Source organism: Melospiza melodia, chromosome 1 (assembly GCF_035770615.1).
Source record: "Melospiza melodia melodia isolate bMelMel2 chromosome 1, bMelMel2.pri, whole genome shotgun sequence".
In the NCBI taxonomy this organism is placed as follows: Eukaryota; Metazoa; Chordata; class Aves; order Passeriformes; family Passerellidae; genus Melospiza; species Melospiza melodia.
The window spans coordinates 87,455,151-87,483,004 of NC_086194.1; the positions used below are offsets into that span (position 1 = coordinate 87,455,151).

The 27,854-nt window shown below is 37.9% G+C and overlaps 1 long non-coding RNA gene across 1 annotated transcript in view; it reads right to left on the reverse strand.

The window, feature by feature from the left end:
- The window catches only part of LOC134429919 (uncharacterized), a 74,203-nt gene that overhangs the window by 22,260 nt on the left and 24,089 nt on the right, over positions 1-27,854 (reverse strand). The window contains exon 2 of the long non-coding RNA XR_010030684.1: positions 3,786-3,850. This is a non-coding gene — a long non-coding RNA (uncharacterized LOC134429919). The remainder of the gene's footprint in view (positions 1-3,785; positions 3,851-27,854) is intronic.

Below are 27,854 nucleotides of genomic sequence, written 5' to 3' on the forward strand. Positions count from 1 at the left end.
AGTACAGTGTGTCTCCCCAGAGTATCAACAGGCCTGTTTTTAAAAAGAATAGCTCTCCATATCTTGGAGATGGTTTTCAGAATCTTAAATTATATTTATCCATAGTTTTCTATGGTATTACATATAATATTTGGAAATGCAATCTGAATAATAACTAATCCATCCTCTGGCTGGGAATTAATTTGCCTTATCTCAGTTTTTCATATGTGGAAAAAATACAAAAGGACTAATATCAGAAATGGGGAATGCTAAATGAAATTCACAGGGGCTTGGTGTAATGAATTAGATAAAGAACATAGGTTATGTCAACTTAAAAGTGATTCCAAAGCTCAAGCTTTGGACCTTTCAGTACAAGTCCCTGAGTTTTACCCACAGTGGCAGTAAAACCCAAGTCTGACTTATTTACTAGTGGTCAGCTCTGTCACTAAAACAATCTCATGGCAGTCAGTATGACATATGTATTTTCTCCTATAGACCTGGCTTATCTACTGCATTTTCAGGTCTTCAGTCCAACTCATTTGTACTCTCTCATAGCCCCTCAGAGACTATTTACCTCCTCTTGGAAATAAGCAGAGTACTTGGTAACACAACCATACAAAATCCTTCATAACTTCTTACAATAACTGAGCAACACATCAAGCAATTACAAATTAAAGAAAGGTTAGGAACTTCCTCAAAATAAAATGTACACCTATTTTTCCAGATAAACATCACATGACAAATTAACATCTAATCTACTCATTAGTTTCCAGAAGTGTTTTTCCATGCTAGAAAATCATGCCAATGGAATAGCTTGATTTAACCTGGCAAAAATAATCTAATGGAGGGTACACAATTGTTAAATCATAAAAAAAGTGTGCCTCAATAGTAAGGGGTTTTTAATCTTTCCATCATAATTTCCTTCTTCTCATCCTTCACAATCTAACTTCAAAAGGGAGCACGAGGCACACTTCAGGACTGGGGCAGTCAGTGTATGTAGCTCTGATGTTCTCTTCCAGCAAGCACCACGGTGCACTGGCACAGCAAATAAAGGGATGTAACACCAGGGGGATGGAACTGCGTCCCACTAACTCAAGGGCAAGCCTTCCACTGACTGCAGCAGGGCCACACTTCATATGACCCACAGCCCCATTTAATAAAAAAATATGCCTTTTCCTCTAAGAGGAAACAGCTTCCCTTCAGTATCAGTAGTTGTAAGATGATATAAGAATGGGTATGTTTGCAATTATTTGGCTTGAACTGTACACTGAGGACTAATAAACAATTACTAGCTTGGCTTAACAGTTTTCAAAAACACAAAAAAAGGTTCTGAAGAATCATAGGTTACCCAGGGAAATCTTAATGCAATTCACAGAGAAGCTTGCAATTTCTTCAGCTTAGAGTTTGAAAACAAAGCAAAACAAAGATTTGTCATGTTTCATATTTCTCAGCCAGTATGCATACACGTGGTTTCCTCCTCTGGCAGAGTGTAAAGAGGAAGTAAAATGTCAAGTTGTTTATTTCTGTGCAATTTTCTTATCTCAAAATAACACTGAGTTTGCTAAAGCCAATCTGTCTTCAATAATAGACAGAGGAAATCCTTTGCTTGGCACTCTTGCTTTTACAGAAATCTTATGATCTGGAAAGAGAGGAGTTAAATCTCTTTTGACAATTTTGTCAAAACCAAAAATGTCATCTAAAACAGCAGCCTTGTTTTCTAGGGAAAGAAAAAAAATTTGTTTTCCTTTAGTTCAGTCCATATACTGCCTTTTCTTAGTATTTTCTCTTTTTTTTCATATTGTTTTACTGCAGATGAAAAAGAAGAGCAGAACAGACAAAAGGACACCTAGAAATTCACTCTTTATGATCATAAGCTTTCACTTAATAGTGTGAGAAAAATGAATATGCTTAAATCAGCAAGTTGCACTTTACCTCCACAGAACCATCTTCATTGTCAAGTATGTGATCAAAGTTCCCTGCCTAAAAGTCGAGAAGCCATAAGTTTTTATTAGACACCCTAGGCCTGATTTCAAAGTATATGAGATTCAGCTACATCTTTCTTTTTGAAAAGAAATATATATTTCAGCATGTAACCCTGTGTGTCTTTCCTTTTTAACTGTCCATTTCAGAGATTAATGGAAAGTATGAATACATAAAAGTTCTCTGTTTCCATATACTTTGTTCTTAAATCATATTGCAGATTAACGTGATATAGCATTTATTTTTTAAAAAGGCATTTTCAAACATATCTAATCCAAATTTGATCTATTAATATGTTTTTCTATGTCAATACTGCTTGCATTTTCCAATGCACATGTATGTACCCACTTCCCTACCCCTCTGTACTTTGTAAGAGAAATTTAAACACAGCAGGATGGAAACACAGCAGCCCCAAGGAAAAATGAAAAGAGAAAAACATTCCTTCCATTGTTCCATTTTGATTCTAGCTCCCCTATCCAAAATACTCTATCTATCTCGTGCATTTGGACAAAGAGAAGAATAAAAGCTTGTGCCTCTTCCTGCAGTCATCCTTGGCCTTGTGGTTAACATTGTCTTTTTGACCTTTGTATAGGATAGCCTCAGATGATGGTAGCAGACTGTAGCACAAGGCTTAATAGCTCGTGGTCTTTCTTTTATAAACATGTCCCTTCCACTGGGAACAACTCCCTTATAAATGACAATGCAAGACTCTGAAAGGGCTGACTAATAGAGAGAAGAGGAGCAAACACTCCCAAGACAGCTAGCAATAAATATAAAACTGGAGGATGAAGTAAAAACTTCACAGACCAACACAGACCTTCCTTTCTGTTTAAATTCTTATCATTCTTGCAGAAGGATGATCAAATGATTCAGGATCAGTTCATTAGGAGAAAGGAGTTGAACACAAATGGCTACGTTCACATTTAGTGTCACTTGACGTCTAGGTCAAAGATGATACAAAATCTGTGTAGATCGCAGATTTCCTTAAAAACATTCACAGCTAAAAAGTACACTTTTAGATTAAATGAGTGTCTGTTTCCTTCTGCTCTATATCTCTATCCATAGGGCTAACAGAAAGTGAGAGTGCCTCCCCTCGCAAACATGGAATATACTTTGATATCTGAAGACAAAATCATCCCCTTGGTTCCTACATGTTGAGACTGTAAGGCTTGTGATGTCGACAAACCAAGTTTTGCAAACCACCCACAGCCCTCATGCCCGTATGTGTCTGTTTTATCATCCCTCACAAACAGGCTGAATTCCTCTCAGTGCACACAGGCAGATGAGGCACAGGGATACCCACAGTAAAATGCTTTTTATTTTTATTTAGCTACTTAATACTTAAGCAACTTGTTTAGACCAGACATCCAGGCTCCCTCAGTATCAATGGGTGCAGATACAGGCACCTGCAGGGGGTGATTCATCTTCTTCAAAGATAGGGGTCTGAACCAGGGCTTACAGCTGCCTTCTGGAGGTGCCTATCTCTCAGGTTGACTATAGTGGGAGCCTAGATGACTAGCTGAGATTAGGTGCCTAATTTTTAGGCAGATAAATTTTCTTGCCCGAGGTTACATGAGAAATCTGTGGCAGAACCAGGGTTTGAACCCACGTGTTCCACACGGCACTGGTAACAAATCATTCAGTCAAATCCAGTGCTTGTGTTACAAAGGTTTTGTGTGTCCACAATAGGCTGTTAGACAAGACACACACACACACACACACATATCAAAAAGTCTAATAAATTGGTCATTAGTCACCAAACTCACACACCTTAGCGTATGAAACACCTATTTTAAATGTCTAAAATAGCCGATGAGAAGTTTTACCTGTGGTCTGCACCTTCCCAATAAGTGTCCTGACCGCACAGATTCTCAGGGATCTTCTGAGAATTCTGCAAAATAGTTACAGTAATTTTCTATTTATGAAGATGGAAGGAGACAGTTACATCAACACACATAAAAACAGTGATAACAATTTGTTAAGGAAGAATCACATGGAACATGCCAGAGTTCTTGGTAATCAAAAAGTCTTCCCACCTAAACGCTGCCTTTTCAGATTAAACAAGCTCAGCAATATCCAGATACTTCAGAAGGAACCTCTTCACATATATTTAGTACTCCACCCAGATTTCTCACATTTCTGGCAAATGGAGGATGCAAAATATTACCCTGAGAAACCCAGACCAAATGGAGAGATGGACACATTTATCTAACATGCTTAGACTTAATTCCTACAGTTTGAAGAATTCAGTAGAAGCTGCAGGGATTAGTATAAATACAATCATCCAGACTCTAAACCCAACTGGATTGTGGGCAAATGGCCAGATTTGTTCACATAAGACTGAATCCTCTGTAAGAACAATTGAATAGTTGTATTTGTCAAATGCTTGTGACACCGAGGAATTATATATTTTACACCAGCTGCATATATTGTATTTTCTACATTTCTTAATTTTACTTCTCAGTTATTTTTCCCATTTGATCAAAATATGTTGTCCTCTCAGAGACATAATTATGTGATAAAATGGTTCAATTTGTAATTCCAGTATTCATTTATGGCTCAACAACATTATTACTTCTTATATATCATCTTTTTTGTGCATGTGTAACTCAAAATTAGGTTCATTGCTCTCTTTTCAGGTTCACAGAGATGCAAAAACCACTGAGGATAAGGAGATTTACATCAGTCTAAAAGCTAATTTGGGAGAAAACTTAGAACCCCCTCAAAATAAATCTTTGCAGAAAGAAAGTTCTTTCTGATATGCAAAACAAATTTCAGGAACTTTGTCTTGAAGCAGTGCAGGTTTTATACGACATATTAATAAAGCAGGAATATTACAGAACTTGGAATCATTCACTCTCATACTTTAGCAGAGACTTTGCCCTTTTGATATTTTTCTACTTTATTTTGAGATGCTTTCTACCCGGGCACTTGCTCAGTCCTCAAAAAAAAAACCTCAAAACCAAACCCTCAACACACAAACATTCAGAATTGCTCTCTGAGTCTTAGTCCCATCACACTAGGATCTGACAAAATAATTCAAAAGTGAGTACTGCAAACAGTGTGCTCTCAGAACCCCATTCACACCAATCTGAGGCAATGGTTTAAATGCTATAAATATCCATTTGATATGTTTCCCATACTAAAATATTTTCTAACTACTCTGATATAGTTCAGAGGTTTTCAAAATACTAAAAGAATTTATATAGTTCTTGTAAAACAAGAGGAATTCTTAGTTCTGGATCGATCAGGGAAATGGCTGGGAAGAGGAAGAGGAAGAGGAAGAGGAAGAGGAAGAGAAGAGAGAAGAAGAGAAGAGAAGAGAAGAGAAGAGAAGAGAAGAGAAGAGAAGAGAAGAGAAGAGAAGAGAAGAGAAGAGAAGAGAAGAGAAGAGAAGAGAAGAGAAGAGAAGAGAAGAGAAGAGAAGAGAAGAGAAGAGAAGAGAAGAGAAGAGAAGAGAAGAGAAGAGAAGAGAAGAGAAGAGAAGAGAAGAGAGAATGAGAAGAAAAAAAAAGGGGGGGGGGAAAGGAAAGGAACGAAAATAAGGAAAGGAAGAAAGGAGTTCGAGTTCTTTGTGAAATGCTGCCATCTATGGAGTTCCAGTCGACACTGCTTTCTGTGGAGATGTCAAGGAAAACCACAGACAGGTTACCTCACAACGTGGTTAGTCCAGTAAATGGCACAGTTTTTTAATCAACAAACGATAATATAAATTATAGCTTTGGCTCTAACACTAAGTTGGCAGTAGTTTCTACCACAACTATTTCTTGAATGTATAAGCAGCATTTTTAGTTATCTACTGCAAGATTTTCCTGTGATTTGCTGGGGGCATATATTAATATCAGCACATTGTGTTGTCCAGTTTTTATTTACACTGGTTTCCCAGATTTCAAGGCATACAAGCAGAAATCTTTCCTGTTGTTCCCCATGTACATATCCCCAAGTATACTATTGCCTGCATTCTCAAAATGGCCAAATAAATAAGCAGCTAATTATAATTTTTATAATTATAATTTTCTCACATTATCTCTATTATACCTAAAAATTAAGGTGCTTGACACTTTAAAAACACACACATCACTCCTTTTTCCTTAACACTTCTGCTAATGGTAAGGCAGCAGCTGCACCCATGGGTAAGAAAAGCAGACAGAAAGATGATAACTTTGAAGAGATGGAAGTATTAGGACTATTTTTCAGCTGTAACAAATAATAACCATATCAAAAATTCCAGTTTGAAAGCTACTCAGATCTTCAGGAAAAAATGGTCCTCATTCAGTACTGCAAAGATCTGAGTACTCTTTATCACACTCACCAGAGGACTAGGTACAAATGAAATGCAGGGGTCATTTTCCTTGCTTAAATTGTGATTAAGTGACGTTAATCATTAAGGTAAGCATAAGCATAAATAGCAGTAATTCTAGGGCTGATGAAAATCTGGACCCCCAAAGCTATCTTGTATCCAGAGGCTGTGATGTAAAGATGGAGAAAAAAATAGTACACAGGAATTCTGAAAGATGCCTCTTTGAGACAGTGCTGCTCAGGCCTGTTTTACAGAATCACAGAATCATAGAATCAATTAGGTTGCAAAGACCTCTGAGATCATCAAGCCCAACCTCTGAGGTCGTCAAGCCCAAACACCACCATGCCAACTAGATCATGGCACAAAATGCCACATCTGGCCTTTCCTTAAACGCCTCCAGGGACAGTGACTCCACCACCTCCCTGGGCAGTCAATTCCAATGTCTAACCATGCCTCTTGTGAAGGAATTCCTCCTAAAATCTGGAAATTGTCTCTTGCTTACCACAGTCTTCCCTTGCCACCCATTCCCACTTGTAAATGTCACCAGCTGAGATATTTCCCATGGCTGGAAAGGTATGGTAGGAATAACCCTCATTCATGCCTGCTCAGAAAGACAGGGACAGTTCAGCTCTCATCCATATGGGAGTCAGCTATATCAAAGAGAAGAACATTAGTGGAATGAAAACTAATATTAGCCCTACATTCCCTGACAAAATACCTTGCAAAATACTTACTTTCACATTCTCTTACTCTATCCAAATTACTCAGTGCCAGAAAATCTTTATTATCCCAACCATGAGTTTAACTATCTGCAGGCAAAAGGTTGTCTCTTCCACTTTGACTCCCCACAGTGGCTTTTTCAAATGTTTACCATTTTTATGTAATGCATTGACTTTGGAGGGAGGAACTTGTCTAGCAAACTGTGATGGATTAATCACCTCTTGAGCATAAGTATCAGTAGACCAAGTTACTAAACTTCTCTCCCTTTGCAGGTCATTCAATAGGAAAATGTTGGAATCGTTAACAATTAACAATTAATTGTATTATAAGCAAAATAATATTCTAAATGAAGTTATTTTACCTCCTAGAGAAAAACCCTGCAGGGATTAAAGATGAGACACTCCTAGAGAATTCCCAGAGGCAGAGATTGTTTTAAGAAGTTCATCCTCCCCTGTTTCACTTCCAGCTCCCAAACACAAACCCTATCCCTGTGCTTTAGAGAGGAGGCAGTAGCCAAATGTCCATTAGCAGCAGCCACAGCCACACTAAGCTGCTAAATTCTTCCTTTATTGCTCAGCTGGTGAGACAGCTAGATCTGCCTAAGGTGCTTAAAAAGGTGTGGCAGCTCTACTTGTCTGGCTCTTGGTGACAAAAATTCTAAGATGGCTTTTCTGGATTTTCCTATTTGCCAGCTCAGCAAGGTCATATGAGGTGTGAAAATATTTGCCAGTCCAGGACAAATAAAAGATGTGATAATAACAATTTACTGCTTTCGGAGTGATCTAGCTTGCATTTACATCAAACCCATCTGAATGACGCTGCCTCAGATAACACTGCTGGTGTTGCAGTTGGTGTTTTATCAGAAGGCTTGGAAGGGCCCCAGTTTGTTGCACATGACTGAAAGAACTTCTTTCTCACTGCACCCCAGTGCAGAGGCAATGCCAGCATGCCAGGCTATGGCCGTGGCACAAGGACAGAGGGTAGGGCTGTCAGGCTCTGCATGTGCTTTGAGGGAGAACCACAATCCCTGGGGCTTAGTGGCCATTGGACTGAGGGCCACAGCAAATGACACAGTCTCCAATTGCTCTCTCATCTAGCTCATGCAGAAATAACAGCAAACGGGTGGACAGGATGGGTTGCAAGCACTAGAAGGAGATGGGAAGTGAGGCAGTGGTCTCCTTTGCTGAGGTGTAGCAGCTGTTCAGGTTTAGGGCTCAGTTCATAAGCACAGCTGATCAAATGCAGCCAAGACTCTGATTGTGAATACTCAGATGTAGTTGCCTATTCCATTATTCTTCACTGTTAAAAAACAATCCCCTGTGCAGAGCAGGGTGGATCATTTGCCCACCATATATTGCCATGTAGATGCAGAATCACTCACAGCCCTGAGATGGAGCATCACCACTGATAATTTGTTTAAATAATATTGGGAGTGAGGCCTGGGGAAGGGGGAACAGGCTCCATTGCACTCACCAGAAAATAAGGATATCCATTCATGAAAAAGAACGTGCACAATTCATGCCTATTTGTCACTTGTCACATTAATCATTTGGCTTTTCCAATATTTTCTGTCACAAGAGGAGTCAGGACAAACTGCTACTGAGGAAACCAACCACCAAAAATGAGGCAAAGTGAACAGATCACCAAAACCTTGCAGGCTGGGAGAGATCATCCAAATATCTGTTGAATCCCTGTATAGAGTGAATCATGAATTGCTATCATCTCACCTCAGAGAAAAATGCCATATTTATCATCTAATTCAGGTGAAAGATAATTTGGACATTCTGAAGAGTTTGTAATGCATGCTTTTACTGAAATACATCCTTCCCACAGCCTATTTCCCCTGTTCTGCAGAAAGACTCCAATCTCCCTGCTTCACTGCACAGATTCAGGTTTGCATTTATATGTGAGTGAAGTTTCTTGGCTGACAAATCTCACTCAGTCACTGAGGGTAACTCCACATTGCCAGAATGAACCAGTAAGGTTCTTGCTGCTGAAGGTACTGTACCCGACAGGATACGTCTTACTCAAGAATTCAGATGTCACCCACCTGCCATTAGGTACAATGCACACTTTTATAGCCAGCACAGTTGCCTGGAAGGCAGAACAAGATATGAATAACCATTTCCTAGCCCATTTTCTTCAGCTGTGAGTCTTCTGCATTGCTGAACTGCTTCAGATATTAAGATAGAATAACTAAGACTAGATCACATATATGAAATGGCATCAAGCAGGAATACTAAGTAGTAACATACGTGAATAAAAAAGTGATTGCAATAAGTATGAGCCAAATAAATTAATATTTTGCCTTGGATAGGATTCTTTATGTTTGGTAACTATTGCTTGTGCTGAAGATATAACACATGCTGACACCAAATATCAATTCTAGGTAAATCCAATTAAGCCCAGAAGCAAAACAGCTGGATTAGCAGTTCACTGCATAAATTATTTTTCTTCCATTTACTTTGTCTTTTTGTAAATGAGCCTTTTAACATAAAAAAATTTAGCACTCAAGTTCCCCTTTGCTTATTAATCCCAGAAGCCTAAAATGAAGAAGAAAAAAAGAATTTTTTTCTTTGTTGTTTGTGGGCGTATGCTTTTCAGCTCCCTCATGTAATCTCCTCACATTGCAGGTAGTTTTCATTCTTTCTTGAATAATTCACTCCCATTGCACTTACAATGGTGTCAGACCAAGAAATTAACTTTTTTGTTTTTAATTTCTAGGTGACGCATAAATGCATTATTATTTTATATTTTATGTAATTTTTTAATTTTCTGGTTCTATAAAGAATTAATATAAAAGTGGTAAGGCTGGAGTTGAACATGCTTGCAACTGCTTTATTTCAGTTGTAAAAACATAGACTATACAGGAGTTGTTTTATTTGATCTCTTTTTTTTTTCTTATTGTTTTTCTTCATTATATGGCTGTCAGCATAAAGGGCAATGTAGAGATTGGAAATCAATACATGCTACTCCTGTAGATACACAAATAATCACAAATTGTAATCATTGATTGATTTTCAGCATTCTGATAGTGACACATTGAGTGGAAGGGACTCTGATCTCAGTTGTGCTAGAGGAAATCTAGAGCAGTGATTCGCAGCTGGAATTGTAATAAAGACCTGCCTGAGAAATGCATCATTTCAGTCAATGAAACATGTAACATATTATTGGGGAAAATTACTTTTCCCTTCTGCTCATGATCAGGGCTGAGAGCAGCAAATGTTCGAGCCGCAGAGCCATGCTTCAGCCCCCAAGGTTGAGTGCCACCACTTCAACTCAGCTTACTCCAGAGCCCATGTCAAACACACTGGTCTTGCCATTACCACACACAGGCATTCCTCTGCAACCCCCTCAGAGAATATCAGTTTGAGATTCCCGCCCCTCTAAGCCTTTATTTTCCAGAGAGACCTTTCATGCCATGCATACACAGGAGCCTAATGTCCAGCTTTCCTAGAGAACAGGTCACACATGGGTATCTGCAAGCACCACCAGAGCAGAGGGTCACAGTCCTGGTAAAGGATACCCACACACCAGGTGTCAGACCAGTTGATGCCACACCGTCCAGACAAGTACATCTTTGTAGACAACTACATGTCTATAAATACAAAATGATTAATAGAAGACTACTAAATTATGCCTACTGCTGTGAAGTGATTTTAAAAAATATCTTTTCTATCATATGTCTTTATACCTATTATACCTTTATACCTATTAAGGATCTTTAAAGAAAGAAAAATCAGTCCTTTTTCCTTAACTGTAGTGGGAGACGATGAAATATTTTGGCTTTGTTGCAAATGCAGAAGAACTGAAGGTTAAAAAATGAGGGCCATTTTTGTAAAAGCTAAAAGAAGGAGAGAGACTACTGTTAACAGTATGTTCCTCTTATTTTCCAGCTGTAGGAAAACATTTCTGTTTCCTATTTTTCTTATGTAAAATACCTTCCATATAAAGACATATACTGTTTCCTCTGGCATAATCAGTAACTTTATTGTGGAAGTTTTTGGGGGTAGACACAGGGGCAGATTAGATAGATCAATTTTATAAATAGGTATTTTCTTAAGCAGATATAATTTTGGGCAAATAGCTCTAACCTGTATCAGCTGATTTAAAAAAAAAAAAATAAATCCTTTTTCCTGAAAAACAGAGTGAAAAAGTGAAACACACAAAGTATCTATGATAACACAAAGAAATCATTTGGCACAGAATGACACGTGAGTCTAAAATTTCAGAATTCAATGACAAAAAAGGAGTTATTAATTCTGGCAGGAAAACTTCTGTGCCTAATGTGCTTCTCCAGCATTCTTGAATTTGCCTATTTGCAAGTAAATAATGCAAATCCTTTTCTTTAAAATAAATAAATGGAAAAAATGCCAACTGGTCATCAAATTGATGATTTTTGTGGGTCCCTTCCAGCTCAGAATATTCTGTGATTCTTAACTGGCATGACTTAAAACTATGTCATTATTTGAAAACTGGACAAAGGGGAAGGAGAAGGAATAAAAGATTAATAACTGAAGTAGTAATTTTTTTTTCCACTCTAGGTAAGAAGCATTGACATTTGTATTCACTAAAAAGGTGATTTTTTTGTTTGATGCACATTCATATCTGATTCATTAATTTACACAGAAGACTAAAGTTCACCTTTTCTCACTGCTTTTGTATGTAGAAAATTAGGAAATTTCACACTCTAACAATTAGTAAATACAAAAATATCAGCCGAAAATCTCAATAAAATTAAACTTACTTTGCAAAATGAAAATGCCTTCTGCTTTGTTTATAAGCACTATAATATTCTTGAGGAGATGGGGTCCTGCTGGCACTGCCTTGGGACAGCCAAGGGCCTTGGCTATGGCACGGAAGGTGGCTGCTCTGTGAAACACCCAGCGTGGCACCCTCAGTGGCCATTGGTTCTGCCATGGGTTGTAATTATGGACAGATTCATCTTCTGACACTGGATTAAAGGAGTAAAATTACAACTGGTGACACACAAAATTACAATAAAATAAAAACCTCAAAAATTTTATTTGTGCATGAAGAATGTCTTGCTATTCACTGAAGGAAGTGAACTGGAAAGTTGTGCAAATGGCCAGGTACAGAGAGGTAACTGGAAGCAGTGTAGCACACTTGGGAGATATGCTCAAGTTTTTCATCTTGAGCCCTGAATAAAAGAATTAATTTTATATTATCCATACGAACTTGTGAGTCTTCATGATTCTCATTTCATAAATTTCTTAATCTGGCTAATAAACCTTCAGTAATCATTTAAGAGTTTTATGTTTAGAGAAATGTTCTTGGAAAGTTTTTAATATTTATATTATACATTTTTACATTTGAATATCAAAAACCTGCAGATTTACCTTTGAAGCTCCTGATTCATAGATGAGAAATAAACACAGCCCTGATGGGGAAGTTCTGGTGACTCTGCACAATCACCTGCTGGGCTTCCATCCTGAAATGGACATTGATCTAGTGACAATATCTGAATGCGTGTATTCAAAATGGCACTGATAGTCTCTCATCCCATTACACCCCTAATTTTTTTTACCACCATTTGGTCTTGCTGTCTATTCTCAAAGGAAATTAAATTTTTTGTCAGTTAATACTCACCAACTTTTCTTTAATAACAGTACTTTAATTCTACAAATCTATGCTTACCAAAAGGGAGCTGAAATTTTTAATTTAAAAAGTACCCATCTATTAATGAAGCCTCAAAACATAACTAAAAGCAATGAGTTAGGTATTCCTCCAGTATCTGTGTCCTCATGATACAAGTATTGGAATAAAATTGCAAACTTGTGAATTGTTCTCCAAAATCTTTCACAAATCATCAGAATAAATTTTTAAAGTCTCTTTACTTAAGACAAAAATTTGCAAGAAGCTATTTGGGTAAATGTGCAATGCTATGTGACACTACAAATAATGATAATACTGCCAAACTGTGCCTTTTTTAACTGTGATCTGGCAACTGAAAACCAGATATGGAAAGATAATGCCATTTGTCCTTGCAGTGGTTGCAGAGAGCTGCCACTTGAGAGGTGTTCTTCCATGTTGAATGTTTATTCTTCTACACTCAGTTCAAATACTGTCATTCTGCATAGGACTGTAATGGCCCAAACAGCTGTGCCAATGTGTGAAGTCCATGTAGGAGGTCCTTTGAGCTCAGCACCAGTGTACTGAACAAGGCTCTCAGATGTAGATACAGACATGCTCTTTCTCCTCACCATACCTTCCAAACAAGTCGGGTTGGTAACTATTTCTTCACTCAGAGATTCTTAAGGGATGGATTTTTTTTGTGTCTGGGTTCGCAACTGCAAGTGGAATGGGGCTTAGATGGGATTGTTTATTAGCCATGCTAACCAGACTGGGAAACAACCAGGAGGTGATTTGTAATAATTGATGCTACCAATTCTCAATCCCTTTTTCTCTTCATTACAGTATCTGAAACAAGGCAAATAATGCAAAGTGTGTGGGTTTGGACTCCATTTGGGCTGTTCACTTAAGAGCTGGACTTGATGATCCTTGTGGGTCCCTTCCAACTCAGAATATTCTGTGATTCTTCTGAGAATAGCTACTTTGCAACTGATGCCATAGTGAGATTTACTGCTGGTTCCTGTCTATACCACAATTCATCATTCAATATGCAAAGCTGTTATTCAAACCTCCTGCCCCTCTGCCATGTATATATAAATATATATATATTAATGTTTTATATTTCACTTTTTTCATAAGCCCATCAAGTTACACAAAATACTTCAGAATGGAGGAATACTCTGCTCTAACTGTGCAGTTTATAAGCTAAATCATACTGCAAACTTCACTCTCTTTGTGTTAATTATTTGTGAAAAATATTTTCCCTGGCAACAATAAGTAATTGCAATGCTACCTGTTGTTAATAAGAAGGTTGAATGTGCATTTATCACACACATCAAGAAACAGCCAGCAGATATTCTAACTCATACTTCTGAAAACATATTGCAACAGACTTTTTATTTATAATATGTAAACAAACTATATGTATTTGAATACTAGACACATTGATAAGTAGCACTTTTTCTCCATTTAAATAAATCTGGCAGTACATTATTAGATTGAATTTTCTCCAGTTCTTACTTGGATAAATTGCAATACTTGCAAAATAACATATAACCTCAGCAAATTTCAGCAAAGATTTAAAACATGTGAGACACAAAAGAAAATGCAGCTCACCAGGTTTTCATGTCATCAATGCTGCAACTCCACAGTGGAATATCATGAAGCATTTTTAATTGTATTTTAAAAAAAACCAAACACTCAAGATCATTTTTGCAAGTTGTTAACTGATGTAACCCACACTCTCACTGATTTACAAGGTCCCATCTTTCTGCAACTCATGTTAAAATGTGCTACTACTACTATTAATAATAACAACAATAATAATAATACACAAAGTTATGTAGTGGTGCGACAGCCTGGATTCTTTAAGCTTGTTTCATGCATTAATGCAGTCTTGAGGTCCTATGTCACATGAAACATGAAGGTCAGATTCTTACACATCATGTTAAAGAGATATTTGGAGGCAAAGCACAGCTGACGTTACTGAGGTCATCAGAATTTGTCTCCTTGTTAAGGTTTGGAAAAATGAAAAAGATCTTAATCAATTGACAACATCATGCAGTTCCACAGCCAGCCTCTGGAAAACATTGCCAAATAAAGTCATAGACTGTGATTAACAGGAAACACAAAATGTTTTAGTGTTTTTAGGAAAAGAGAAAAATAAATAAAAGCTCTTTAGAAAGCTTAGAGACATTATATAGAGTATTCTGTGGTGGGTTTTTTCAATGGAAAAAGAAAGAAAATCCAAGCAAGACTCGCTAAGTTTTCATTGCTTTATAAATAACTTCTCTTTACATTTTATTTACTCAGAATTATATTATTTTTATGTCTTGATGCCAAGAAATCTGGTTAGTAAAGTACCAGATTCTTTTATTTGATTTTATTTGATTTCATTTGATTTCATTAGGGACCATCAGCCTTGCTGCTTAAGTGCCCAACTACTGTTTGCAGTTAAACATTCATTAGGGAATCCCCAGTGGGTTCATTCATTTCACTGAGGTCCAATTACATTGCCACAAAAGCAGTTTTTGCAGCAATTAGCTGATTTTTCCTGTTTATGTTCTGTGTCTTTAGGAAGACGACTATTTCGTGGAGGTCAGATTTTTAATTAGGCGCGATTTAGGGCCAATAAGAAAACTGATAATTTACTAAATAGCTGTGGTGGACTTAACTGCTCAGAGCAGAGGTAAATAACACAACAGGGACACCAGGAATAAGCTCTCCTGGTGTGCAGAGCTCGGAGCCCCATGGTGTGAGGAATAGATTACGTGTTAAATGCCTGTCAGGGCCCTCTTTCCGTCGCCTCTATCGCCACTCAGCCTCACCTCAAGAGCCACCACTTTATTAGCAGAGGGAACAGGGAAGCCAGTCTGGAAAAGTACCTGCAGAGAGCTGCTGGCTTCAGGTGGCTGCAAAAGATCTCAGGGTGAAAGAAAACAAAAAAAAAACCACATTCTCTCCCTGAATATTTGGCAGCACCTTTATCGACTGCTGCATGAAACAAATGATATTCAAGGGTGTGTGTGGTGTGCTCACAGTCACTACGAGTATGTTCTTACCAAAGTGGATCACTCTGTGATAGCTTGGATTTCTGCAAAGGTCTCTGCTTTCTGCCCTCTAAATAAAGTGCCCTCTGCACTTTATTTTTTTCAACAATGTGTACAGGTTGCCTTACACTTTGGGAAACCAAGAGCTGTGAGATTTGATAAAGAGCACTCATTTAAAGTGAGATCTTCAGGGAATCATAAATGTCTTCTGAAACATTCTAAGCAGACTTGCCACCTCAAAATTCTCTCATCTAAAGACCATGATAGTTGAATATCAGCCACTGCATGACAATGAAATTTTTGAAGAGACTTATGGCTGGCTGAAATGTCTCTCTCCTACAGGAAATAGGTAAGGAAGGGCCAGAAGGTCACTGCATTTTTTTCTTCAACCTTTGACCCAGTACTCAGCTGCAGAGTTGTAGCCAGGCATGTAAATAAGCAATGCATCAAGAAGCACATGTTACAAACATTGAACTTTCTTTGCCAGCCACCATTTCTAGCAGAATTTATAAAAACATGAAAAAGAGTAGGCCAGATATTCATGTATTTTCTAGTGAGAAGAAAAATGTACAATTAAACTGTAAATGTGCAAAGAGAACGTATGATGGCTCTCTGTCTGAGTGTATACAAAAATACAACAACAGAATATTTTTGGAAAACATGGTATCTTGATAAAAACTCACTCTACATCGTGACCCTCATTTTTCCCATGAAAACTCCCCATGCTGGCATGCAGTCTTTAACCATGGGTACAATTTTTAGGTTGATTTAATTTTAAAAAACCAAAAAACAAACCAACCTCTGGAAAAATCATAAATTTTCAGAAAAATTTAGATCATGAAAATCCATTATCAGGCAGTTATTCCCTTTCTTATTTTTTAGCCAAAAAACATCACTTTCTTTTGTTTTCAACTCATCAGCTTTCCTTATACATAGAAATAAGATTGAAAGATGCTGGCTAAAAAACATTTCAAGTTACATTTCAAGACACTGAAACCAAACTCTCAGATCAGTGGTAAACCAAAGAGCATCTCTGTAAGGTGGTCTGAAAGGAATCCATGCTGTGGGTGTAAAGACAGTGACTCCATGGTCTAAGCTACCTAATACAATATAAGTTCTGTTCAAACTTGCATCCCACCTTCAGTGAGGGGTCTTAAACCCATAAAGTAAAAGAATACAGGAATGCATGAATTCTTTGCACCCAGTCAAACATGCCTAGAGTTGAAGAAAGTCTGTCTTTTCTAATATTTTTCAAGTTGTTTCTACATTTCAGGGAAAGATTAGAGGGTTCTGAAGCAAATGAACAATTTTGTAAATATGCTATTACAACAGTACAATACAATAAGCAACACACTTTGCAACATTAACTCCTAATTACTTTGGAAAGCAAACTTCATTTGGAGTCCAGCTTGACTTGCAAAGAACTCAGGGTGGTAATTAATAACAATCAGCCACTGAAGTAACTTTGTACAAATAATGTGCTGAACTATGTCCCATAAGGGCTAAAACAAACACATGGACTTCAGCATGAACTCAGCCAAATGAAAAAAAGAAAAAAAAAATTGCAAGCGACTTAATTTTGTACTTTTTATGCTTAGCTGTTCCCTCAGTGTATTACACATCATATCTCAAAGGCCAGGCTTTTTGTCATTAACATAATCAGAAATGCAATTTTCATAATACAAGTCATATAAACAATGAGCTGAGGGCACCTAGGGGACAGGTGTCATCCACAGCATGTAGCTCTAGTGGAAAGACAGATACAATTAAGTGACAAGGAAGCATTATTATTACAGTGAGAATAACTTCCAAGTGCATGAGATAGAGAGACTTTTTCATGGCTCAGAGAGGCATACCAGTCAAATATCCTGTTATTTGCCAGTTCACATCCCTCTGCATGGGCAGAAAAGTAGGGCAGCAGGATATAGGGACAGAAATAAGCTGTTAGACCATAGGATCATAGGTTAGTTCAGGTCAGGTCAAAGGAGATCGAATCCAACCTCCTGCTCAAAGCTGGGTCAACTTCATTCATTCTTTTGTGACAGCATATACATAAACTAGTTCAGCTAAAATAACAAATATATATAAAATAACATATATATATATATATATATATATATATATATATAAATTATAGGTATTAAAAAGTTTTATGAGTGAATCCTGGCTTTTTAAGGAAATTAATGTTATGACACTCTTTCATAGTAATTATCAGGTGTTGGCCCATTCCGTCCCTGTTAGCTGAAGGTTTAGAGGTGTGAAGGCTTACAAAGAGGAACAGTGGTTTTATGAGAAGCCTAGCTATAGAAAAAGCTTCAAACAAAAATTTTACCTTAGTAGAGCCAGAATTAACTAAATATCAAACTTGAAAAGCAGGGCTCATATTGCTTCCTTTTAGGTAGCCCATCTCTTCCCTAGTTGCAGCTGGAAAACAGAGTGGCAGGCTCAGAAGAGGCAAGCACTTAACACTTCCAATGTAACTAGAAGTCCAAAGTAATGGAAATTCCATAAGAAAGGGAATTTTCGGCCATCTGCAGGATAGGTAGACAATTTGAGGTGCTGTCAATGGGGCCATCTATTTGAGGACCATCTCAGGCCTTCAGATTTTCTTTCTTTCTGCATAACAACTTAAAAGTGAAACTAGCACTCCTAGACCTTCTTAGAAGTTAAAGAAGGCTGCTTATCCTAAAGCTTTATTTCATCATCCTGATCTTCTCCCTGCAAAAACTAATAAACATTCCCAAAGACTTTAGCTGTTGAGGGACCAAGTTCCGGAAAGCAGCATTGAAAAAATTTCATGGGCAAGTGATTGACCATTTTTTGCAGATATTTCTTCCATGTTTATATACTGATTTGAAGAGTACAACACAACAGTCAGGTCACAATCTGCCCTGCTGTGCTCACCTGTTCATCCTTTTTCCTCAGAGAGAATTTTGAAATCCAAAGGTGCCAGTTCTTCATACAGCCCTGTAAAAACTTCTTAATTGTTTAGTTAAGCTTAAAATTATATTTGGCAGATTGTTAGGACAGAAAGCTGGTTGAGGTCACCTGATATTTAAAAACTAATTGAAAACAGGCAACTGCTTTATTACTTTAACTGTACATCTCAAAACTGACTGCTAAGCATTATGTACCGCAAGAGATGTACAAGGTGGGCATCTCTTCTAGTAATGTATCAGCAACCTTTTAGAGAAACACAAGAGGAGAGCATAATAGAGAATCATTCGTAGCACAGTAGGAGCCTTGAAGGTTCTCCTGACTCCAAACCTCAGAGGCAAGAACAATCTTAATAACAAATACCATAACAGCCCAAAATAACCTGTTACACTGAGATACACTGCAGATCTAGCAGTACTTGATTCAATGTGTGTATGAAGTGCAGTGATGGTGCTTTGGAACAAAACATTCTCATGTGTAAGAATTCATTGCTAAGTGTGTTTTGTTAGACACCAAGAAATTCACTAAGAAATTACATTTCCTAATTATAGGATACCTGCAGAGCCAGAAAATTTATCAGTTTTATTTAGAGTATTTTGTCACTGTGTTTTGCACAGAGAAAGAACAACAAAACAAAAAAAGAATTTTCTTTCTCTTGCCCTCCTACTGTCATTGCACAAATGGTAGCTACTACATTCTGATTATTGATCTGCATATTGGAAAAAGAAGGCTGGTCAAATATGGTCAAAGAGCCAATTTTCAAATATGATTCATTTGTCTGATTTAATATTCTAAAATATTCAACTGATCTTAGCCCACATTCTGGGTAAACAATCAGTACTTTTTTAACAAACCAGTTTTCAATAAAGGGGAGAGAGCAGAGGGGAATTGAGAAAATTAAGAGTTCAGCTGATCTACTAAATTTTGAAACAAAGAAGTACAGTCCAAGGTGTAATAACCTTTAGATACAAGTGAGCCAGAGCAGCATTTTGCACCTGAACTATAAAACCACACACTGAAAACTAACTTCAGTGCCAAGTTACATGCCATGGAATCATTCCACATTTAATGAAATTACATGGGGTGTAAGTCAGGCCAGAAATCTACCTTGGCTTTAATTTGAAACTGACAAAAATTTAGCTGTAAAAAAGCACATTTGCTTTTTAATAGTGTGATGTACTGTGCATTTAATCAAATACCATAATTATTACAATCATCACCTGCTCTGCTTCATCTCAGTCTTTTTTTTTTTTTCTGAAATTATTTCATCTGTTGTTTCCAAACCTAAATGTGGCAATGATTTCATTTTCAATGACATGAAGTGATTCAACATTCAATATGAATCACTTCATTCAACATGAAGTGATTCATTCCTTGTCTAAAGAGTGTCCTTAGAAAAGAAAAGCTACAAAATTATTAAACAGCATCTAGATCCCAGCAAGAGTGTACAGTGTGCTCCCAAGAGCAACAGAGTAGACAGAGGGATTCAGGTGACTTCAGAATAAAACCTTTATCTGAACATTGCCTTAAACATTCATCTTTTACTCTAAAGAAATGGGAAGAGGAATCCCATTACTCAACAGTCTGCAGTCCCACAGATTGGAGGTGTGAAAGGGTAAGTACTGTGACACATGAAAGCAATCCACCACATCCTTCCTGTAAAACTTTTCCCAGGCAATTCCCGCACCAGAGGATGGTGAGAAGACAAGCATATGCATGATACATCATATTGTGTAGGAGTTGCTTGTTCACTGCTAGTCTAGCAGACACACTCCCAAAGCTCTCCATCCTTTCCCATCATTTCCCATGACAATTTGGAGCGTGCTGGTTTGCTGTCATGATGGTGAGGCCCCCCTTTATGTAACAGATTCCATGAGTAAAGCTAGCTGTGCCAAAATGGGCAAAGTCTTCCTGAAAACAGCATGACTGGTAACACCAATGCCTCTGCCAGGCCCTTTCCTCTTTTAAACAACTCTCCCCGTTCACTGCCAGTACAAGACCTCTCTCCTCTGACAAAACTGCAGGCAATAGTGGAGTCACCAGCTGGGAAGTCAGGTAGGAGCCCTATCTGCCAGCTCCTGACTTCCAGCCAAAAGACCAGGACATTATAGACAGCAATGCAATATTACTGGCTAGAAAATTGATCATTCAGGAGCTCATCCCCAGAGCCTGCACAGAATAGAATAGACCCAGCTAGTGAGAACCATGGCACTTGACACCAGCTCTGTCGCTGAAGATGACAGGAGGAACTCTGTTTCCTTGCTTTTAAGCAGAGAAGTGTTTCCCCCACTTTAGGCAGGCAGGGTAGGAACAGCCATACAAACACACTGTGCTTGTAACTAGATCACATCTTTGTTTCCTATAGTGAAAATAATGTCCCCACTGTAGAAATATCTTTCCTCTCCCACCTCTCTCTTCCATCTGGTGGTCCAGCCTGAATCCTCATGTTGTGTCTGGGAAATTGGCCAATCTAAAAGCATCAGCTCTGAAAAAATTCCTAAGAAGCAGCTTGAGTTACAATATCCATTTTTCACCCAATTGCAGCCTTTATTTTTAGCTGTAAAAAACTGTCAAAAAGGAGGGGGCTTGCCACTGGAAAACAGTACAGGGGTATCCAGTTCCTTAGCAGCAGAGATTTTGCCACAAGACAGCCAATCCAGCATCCAGTAGAGCACAATTCCTATAGCAAATCCAGATCCCACTTGCAGGCAATGCTAGTTTAAAAGCTCAGGTTTGTGACATGCTCTCCACCTGAATGCAGTACACACTCGATTTATTGCAGAGTAGCCTCAACATCTGCTAATTACTGTGACAAGTGACATGGTGTTTATTCAGTAAAAGCTTCTATTTGCTCAAGAAAGCCCTCAGCTATCTCCTGCCCAGCTGGGGATCTCTGTTCCTGGGGACAATCTGAAAACACACACAGTGCCACAGGGGGATCAGTGACAGGCTCGTCCTTCACAGAGTTTTCTTTACCTGTCTGTAACTGAGGATCATTCAGTCTGTCCTTAGACCTGGCCTTTCCCCTTTCTCCCCACTCTACCTTGCAGAGGTAGAAGCTGGTAATTGTTGGGAAGAGTTTACCTCCTGGAAAATGTGTCTTTTTACCAATTACCGAAAGCACATTTCATTTCACAAGCCATTACACAAGCCAACCCTGTAGACTTCGAACAGCCCTAGTGACAAGGCACTCCTTCCCAGTCCACCCATGACATGTTAAATAAGACCAGTGCCTGCTAGAACCATGTCAAAGAAGTACACTGGCCACTGAATAATCATTGGGAGCCATAAAGTAACCCACAGAAGAGGGCAATGCCTCCCAGAGTCCACATCCACAGCAATTTCTACCAAGTAAGACTGAACTGGAGTACACATGTTGGCAACTGTGTAAATCTTGGATAAATGTTTTATTCTGCTGCCATGGCAAAAGTGCTTGGCAAAAGAAATAAAGAGTAACGAGACAGCTTTGGAAAATGGGCAATATGAAATGTTGTTTGTTCCACTTCCTCGTTTACCTTATTGCATACATGCAAACTGCAATGTGAAATTAAGTCATTTTGACAAGAAAAATAATGCTGAAAACACCATGAGGAGACAAGAATCTTATTATTTTAATATTAATGTTATTACTGTGTGTAATACTCAAATACTTCTGTTATGTTCCTCAGATTGTTTTCTGAGTTAATTACGCAACTACTTCTTAAAATGGCCTTGATTACCTGTTAATATCCATATAGAAAGTGGAAACTGTTGGAAAGACAAGAAATATGGCACTAACAGGAGAAAAAGAAATAAAATTAAACCCATTGCATGAAACTTTGTAAATCAAGAAAATTTTCTGATGAGCAGAAAGACATTGATCAGTAGCTTTGGTGCTGACTTGCATCAGTTGACAAGCAGTTCATCAAATAGCTCAGATACACATAAAATCACAGAATCTCAGACTGGCTGAGGTTGGAAGGGACCTCTGGAGGTCACACAGTCCAAGCCACCTGCTCAAAGCAGAGCCTTCTGGAGCTGGTTCCTCAGGACCACGTCCAAATTGCTTTTGAGTAACTCCAAGCATGGAGCTTCTCTGGGCAACCTGTGCCAGTGTTTGGTCACCCTCCCAGCACAAAAGTGACTGACGGGATCAGCTGGAGAGGCAGGCTCAGGACGTGACTGTGCCATGACACACAAACGTGCATGTGCATGCGTGTGCTTGCATTTCACATGCACGTGTGCAGCCCTGCTGCTGCAGCTTCTGACTGGAGCCCAGGGACACCGGCTGGGGTGCAGAGAGTGCTTGCAGGTTCCTTCTCCTCAAAGGTTTGTTTTTCTTTCTCACTGGTTTCAAACATGCTCGGCTTATCAGTGCAACAAGAGGTAAACATGGTGCCGTCTCAGATTACATCTGCTCCCCAGGCGATCTCCAAAGCAAACATTGGTCTCCCAATGAAAAATACAGCTATTACCCATTATTGGACATATCCAGTCACTGCGTGACCACCAAGTTGCACAGTTAATGAATCTGCCCATTTCTAATAAAAATAAACCAGACAAAGGAAGTGGCCAGCTTAAGCTGAACTTGAAGAGAAGACAAAAAGAGATTTAATAAAACATACTCAAGGTTGACATTTCCTTTTTATTGGAAACATGGCTTTCTCAGGAATGACACGATCACATAGACACTATTAGTAAAGCCACATATTGGCGCCAGGGTTTAAGATCTTTACCCACATGATTTAATTTTGGAAGCAGTAAAAACCAAAAGGGAAATTCCTCTGGCCCTGTTATTTCACAGTTCAAGCTTCAAATTAAAATATTTCAAAACAGAGCATAAAAGTATATCAGTCAAAATTAACCAAGCCACTTCTTATAACACTAGTAGAAACAGTATTTAAAGATGGTATCTGTATTCCCTGGTCCCCTTCTTATCTATTCAAGTTATTTAGGAATCAAGTCAGTTTATATAAAGCAATGATCAAGAAAAGCTCCAGCAGAAACAGTCTACAAATCACAATTCTTTTAAGAGAAATTTTACTGGATGCATCCTAGAACTTTTTTCCAGAGAGTCAATCAGTTCACATGCAGAAGATTCCTTCCAAGTTGTAATATTTTTTATTAATCCAGAATCAACATTTATACTGAACATAAATACAGGTATTTTAAAGTTCAAATAATTTATTTAAGAAACACTTCAAGTCTATACACTTTATTTCCAAATGGAAGTTTGAATTTCTTGCTAGAATTTTCTAAAACTCTCAGGGAGACTGACTTTTCTTTTCTTGTAAATTTTGGTTTTGAAAACTTTTTTTTTTTAACAAAAAACTTCCAACTAAAAAAAATAATTACCTGAAAGAGATTTCCCTGTCTTGCAATTGGCATTGAGAAACTACAACTGTATTATGTATATTTTCATTGCTTTTTTTCTACAGAGGAAAATCACACATACTTTCATGTAAAATATTTTTGATTGACTTAAGGAAAACTGGTTGGGACCAGGAGAAAAGAAAACCAGAGACTTAATAATAAGACTTAATAATATAAATTAATAATAAGACTTAATAATAATTTCTCTTTTAGTTCCAAAGACTGTGATTTGTGTTCTTCAGCAACAACATAATATCCCACAAATATATTTACCAAATGCAGACAAAACCGTGAACTGATTTTTATGTTGCAGAAACTGACACGTTCTGTGCTAACTGAAGATCCCAGGCTTCATATTGTGACTGAGAGTTTTTGAAAAGAAACCAGTAGTGGTTTTTACTCTGGTTTCTGGAAGGATTTCAGGATTATGAAACGTCACCCTTTAATAGAAATGAAGAATTGCAGCTGAAGGAAAATCTCTTAGACAGAAGGCAGTGAATATTGGCTGTGTTATCAGTTATCAGTGTGACAATTCTTTCTTCCCCAGCTGACCTAACTACTCTCTTGGCAAGCAGACAGCACCAAAGCCACAACCGGAATGCTGGCAATCAAAAGTGGCTTTCACTGCCTAAAGAGAGCTGCTCTCACAGCTTCAAAAATGTTCCATTTCAGCTAGTAACAATACTGGTAAAACAGAAAAGGGATGTGATTTGGAGGTGTCTGACCTTTAAGGATGTCTTTTCTTCCAGCACTGATTGGTCTGATCAGCCTTTAAGAATTAAATCAAGCCAGAGTTACTGGCATGGCCTTGAGCCTCCATTAATTTCTGAATGTGTGAATGAGCAAACACTCCCCTTACACGAGCACACTTCATGCTCAGCTGCTGGGTCATTTGATTCTCGCCATACAAAAGGACCTGATTGTGCTACCCAACGTTTCTCATAGAGAGAGCAGGGTCAGTGTGTGGGAAATGCATTTATTTCTTTATTTAATCTCAAAATATCATTTGTGTTATCATATTTGTCTAAAGATAATGTGTTCTTCCTCTTCTCCCTCTCTTTGTAGACCTTTTGTGAATTGCATTTCACATTTTCCTAACCAATAACTTTAAAAATATGAACCAGACATATACTGCCATGGTTTCTTTGCTTTCAGTGGGATCTCCATGAGGAGGTTGAGCCTAAGACTGCAATTATAGAGAGTCAGCAGCAACAAAGTATATTGTAGTTTCATATCATTCTAATCTAACTCCTCTACATCTTGTTATCTACTTCAGCAAATTAGCATATAAAACATATAAATGATTGGCAAAAATTAACTGTACATTTCTACTTTAACTGAACAATTTACATGGCATTACAGGGGGGGAGATTAGTTTTTCAAGATATAAACAAGCATTATTTTGCAATCTTTGGCCTGTAACTGAAAGATAATAGTTTTAATTTGCATTCAAATAAAGTAAATCTCTCAGTATAAAAGACTTTTTATAGTTCCCATAAACTAGAAACAGATTAAAGTGTAGACAGTGTAAGGAGGACAGGAGGATAAATCATCCAGACAAACAAGATGATCAAAAAAAAGGGGAAAATAATCTTTTCTAAATAATCACTTAGTCAGCTTCACAAATCCTGTGGACTGGACAAAAGTGCATGTGATCTCTCCAGATTTCTGTCATTAAAGTTTTGGCTTTAGCTCAAAAGGCAAGAACCTTTACTTAGGGGCACCAAGCCTGGAAATACTCTGACTTTCTCTTGTTAATTCCAAATCCTTTTATTTGGAGACCCTGCCTTCCACCAGGAAGGACACATCAGCTCCTTGGATCAAGTATTTTTGCAAATATGCCAGTATTGTACCTTTACTATGGCAACATGAAACACAGTTTTCTGGTTCTGAAAGTGTAACGTGCCCACAGTTTCCTCTAAAGTCAGTCATGATTATCAGCATTCCCAAACTCTGAAAAGACCTACCGGATTTTCCTCTGTGGAGTCACTGAAACAAGGTATATGTCACTCTCAAAATTATTTTTGCTATTTATTTGGTTATAGTTTAATATAATACATGTAAGCGGCTCTGAGAGCAGATATCAAGGACACACATCAACATTCTGGCAAACAAAGATGCAAGATAAATGAGCATGTGTCTCATAGCTTATTATTCATGAGCCAGACCCCTGATTTTTGTCCAGTTGCAGTGTGCCACTCCTCCACCTGAATGGTCAAGCTGTTTTACCTCACAGCCTGGGATTTAAGGTGTCCACATGGGAGATGTGCTTTCAGACCTCCTTTGAGAATAGCAGATTAAAGAGCCTTTGTACCTGGATGAGAACATTAATCACAAGGCTAATTTACAAAAGGCACATTCCACCTGCTGGGAATGCTTTATGAAAGTTAACCTGGCCCAGCCCTTTAAAAGAAACTCTTTTGGGCCCCTGCCCTAAGGAAAGAGTGCCAGTCCATGGGTCCCATGGAGACAATGCTGAAAGCTCAGCTCTGAGAAGTAATAGGAGTTAAAGCCACTTCTTCATTGAGAATTTTGTCCTGGTTAGCTGCAGTTCTCCCTCCTTTTGCAATTATTCTGCCCTTTGTATGAGCCCTCCTTTTGCCAGGAACTGTACAGAGAAAACAGTTAACTTGAGGTTTTGGATTCCACTGGAGCTGGTGCTGCCCAAAAGCTTAATGATGGGCCTAGAACTAAATGGGCTTAACATTGGGTTAAGTGCAAATAATCTGTGGTTTTCAGGCTGCAAAACAAAGGAAGTGAAAGTATAAAAATAACAACTAATTTGAGAATTCTACTTGGCATTAAATTATGTTTTGGTGCCACAAGTCTTGAAACCAGGGATCAGTTCCATGAAGTTCCCAACTACATGTGGGCCTAAATGTATATACCTAATTAGGAAATTATTTACAATAATGCAGTTATTGATTAAGCTTCATGTCTGTACATTCACAGGTATATATTTTGTTGTGAGGACTCTAATTTCACTACACTGTGGGAAGTATGGAATTGATCTGCCCTGACAGATCCAGGAACTTGTCAAGAATAGCACTTGTATGGCTCACTCTTCCACCATCACAAATATGCTTCTGTACAACTGTTTTGAGTGAAATCATGTAAGGATATGGCTCAATGCATTTTGTCTGGCTTCCTATCTTAGCTGAAAAGTCTTGGGTTTTAATATACCCAAAGAAAGAGAAGGCTAATCAACAACTTTTGAGAGATCCAAAACACTTTTCTCCCTAAGGGCACATTCTCCCATCTCTCATTGTAATCAAGGACTGAATTTGGCCTCAAACGACCAAATCATCATTTGTTGTCATCACCTGTGACAACAAAGACTGAGGAAAGGTTGTGCCCTCTGTACCACGTATTTTTAACACAATGAACAAAAAAAGTAACAGTTGGGGGTTTTGTAACAGAAGATCAAGTTTTAGACTGTGTTCAAAACCCTTCTGAATCAAACATTAGAAAGCATCATGCATAGTTCCTAAAAAGTAGTCTGGCAAGAAACTGTGGGTCTTCGGATTGAAAAGGAAAGGCAGGGGACGGTTTTGTGGTATTTAGTTCAATTTTAAGCCAATAAGAGGCATAGATTCATGAAGTCATAAAAGTTGAAAATAGCATTCTGTTCTCTCACTACCTGACTGGTCTTTGTTTTAGAAAAGAGTATTTAGGAACAGCTCTAACAATATGGAGCATTATTTCATTTGGACATGGAAAGTTATGAAAATGCTGTATTTTTTTCTAGGGATTTCTCTCTCTACCTATATGTATATGTGTGTATATATATATATATATATATATTTAAGGCTGCTTTGAGAAGCTATTGCTTTAAAGGAATGAGAATAAAACACTAATTCTTTCCATTTCTAGAAGATATCCTATTTCAGGACTGTATATTCAACTAGTAAGAAGATTTTTTTGTGTCATGGCTTTACAACTAA